This window comes from Salvia hispanica, chromosome 3, assembly GCF_023119035.1.
Source record: "Salvia hispanica cultivar TCC Black 2014 chromosome 3, UniMelb_Shisp_WGS_1.0, whole genome shotgun sequence".
NCBI classification, from domain to species: Eukaryota; Viridiplantae; Streptophyta; class Magnoliopsida; order Lamiales; family Lamiaceae; genus Salvia; species Salvia hispanica.
In genome coordinates, this window is record NC_062967.1 from 16,799,413 (window position 1) to 16,801,924 (window position 2,512).

The 2,512-nt window shown below is 39.7% G+C and overlaps 1 long non-coding RNA gene across 1 annotated transcript; it reads right to left on the reverse strand.

The window, feature by feature from the left end:
- Nucleotides 1–1,117: 1,117 nt before the first annotated feature.
- Nucleotides 1,118–2,150, reverse strand: LOC125212387. Its single transcript, XR_007174663.1, has 3 exons — nt 2,119–2,150; nt 1,658–1,726; nt 1,118–1,149 (listed from the first exon to the last, which is right to left on the reverse strand). It is a non-coding gene; the product is annotated as an uncharacterized LOC125212387 (long non-coding RNA).
- Between the last annotated feature and the right edge of the window lie 362 nt (nt 2,151–2,512).

A 2,512-nucleotide genomic window follows, 5' to 3' on the forward strand; every position in this document is an offset into this window, starting at 1 on the left:
CGCCTTGTGTGGTGGATGGAGAAGTAACTTGCCGCTGCAGGCTCTTTTTATTGAAAAATATTTACAAACTAAGCTATCAAAGCTTCATATCCAAGGATCAATGTAAATGTTAACCATAACAATAAAATGAAAAAGGATTAAGAGAAACTCCTTGGACTTGTGCACTCCATAGGCTTCTAACAGCCGCTATGATTTCCACATCTCTCTTCTTCCCCTCGGTCATGGTCTTTTCAACTTTGGGAACACCTTGGATAAGAAGTCCTACTTAAAACAAAGAAAACTATCAAAAATAGGAAATGCAAAAAACAAAAGCTATTCACAGTGTCATAGAAACAAAATCAAATAGATAATACCATTGTCCCCGGCAACAGCGCCATTTGAAGGGATGGGGTTTTGCACGTGTGTCGTGTGCACGTGTCCCTCCTTTCAATAAGATTTATAGTTTCCCACTTTTGCAACTAATATTACTAACTATAAGTGGCAAGAGAGGGGTCGAACCACAAGGACCATGGACCTACTTGAGATTGTTTCTACGACCCGGGGTTGGTGTTAGCCACCACGCCTGAGCACTCGAGAGAGGATTTAAACACTAGAGTGGAAAACTTGAACTTTTAAGCATGAGAACAGGGATTGAGAGCTTACACTAAACTAATAGAGCATGAAATGAAATGTAATCCCGGCGTCGGAGTTGTCAATTCCTCCGCCGAGACTACAATGTTAAGCTACGTGTGTAACAGCCCGACATTTCTAGGGTATAATAAATAAGGCGACTGTTAACTAGGCGAACTTAAGGCGACAAAAATGTAGACTAGGGTTTCATTTAAAGAGATTTGACCAAGCATTTAATGAAATATCAAGGCCAAAAAGTCAACGGCTAACTCATGAGAGTCAAGATTTAAAAGATATAATAGACTAAGCTCAAAAGTCCAAGGTTTAGCACAACTCCAACAAAACGCAATATTTTCCAACATTCTAAAACAAAGAATTAAGTTCACCACAACCAAAAATAATAGTTTCAAATATTCAGCGGAAGCATTTCCAAGAGGAAGCGAAGCCATGTATGAAGTCACGACTACACTCAAAAACCCAACCATCCATGTTATTCGATTCAATCTTCTCAACACCACCGACCGCCCATCGCCGCTCAACCTGCACATAGGGAAAACACATGCAGGGCTGAGTATTTTAAACATACTCAGTGGACTCATGCCAAAACATTTTATAGTTATGCCACCCTTACCATAGTGAACTCGAGGTTTTGCATTTAATTAAAGATAAGCATCGAGTATCACAAAATATTTCATGGACTGGCCAGTCAAACAATACCTCCCATTTTCTCATCATTTCCACAATCACAATCACAATCATTTCGTAGTGCGACGAAAGTGTGGCCACACTTTTCGCCCACGAGACCGGCCGACTAGCAAGGACGGCTCCCGATCCCACCGTGTACACAACCTGGTAGGGTTTGCGGCCCTACTCAGACCCGAATTCGTTTATATAGCCACTGTAGCCTAATGGAGCGTACTCACAATTTAGGCATCAGGCACTCACAATATCCAAAATAATTTATAGGCATGGCATAACAGTTCAATCCACCCTTATTTCTCCAACATCATAAATTTGCACATAGAAGAGAGTTTAGAATAAAGCCCACCTCGATTTCTTTCGAGTTCAACAAAAATGCACTTCTTCTTGATATCCCACCGGGAACGCGAACTATCACCTTTAGTTCATATATTTCAAATAAGTCTCAAATCATAGATTAAAATTATGCATGATCTCACGTTTCCCTTTTCCCTTCGATTATTTCCAAAATCAACAATCAGAATCAAAGTACGATTATCATATCGTTTTTATTCACACAACAATTCCAGATTTATCATCAAATCGCGTCACGCATGAGTGCTTTTCTCCACACAACACACGCACACACACCACACACATGTGCACGCCTACCGAGGCATGCACATACACACACACACTCTCGGACACACACACACACACACATGCATCCAATTTCACCGATTAATTTCCCCCTTCACTCGTTCTAAATGCATGTGGACTCAGAAATACCGATTAATCGGTAGAGGAAGAAAAGATTAATAATAGAAGTACCTTTTCTTGCAAAAACAAACGGTAGAAACAAGTAGAATCTTGATTCTTCAATAAATTCTTGAATTGCAGCTTCAATTCTTCTCCAAAAGATGAAGAATTAATGGAGAAAGTAGAAGAAAAATTTGAGAGAGAGTGGGGAGAGAGAGATCGACGTGAATGAGGGAGAGGGGGGCGGTTTTCTGTAGTGCTAGGGTTTTGATTTCTCTCCTCTTATTTATAGAGTGCAAGATATACTCCAATAATTAAATAAATAAAGATTTGGGAGAGATTTGTTGGGGGAGTGGCGTTAATTTGGCTGAGGAAAAGTAGGGAATTCGAAATTCATGCTTATTTAATAGCATATGATTTAATTTGAATATTTTACGGAGTAGAATAAAATATCACGGAGCAAGAA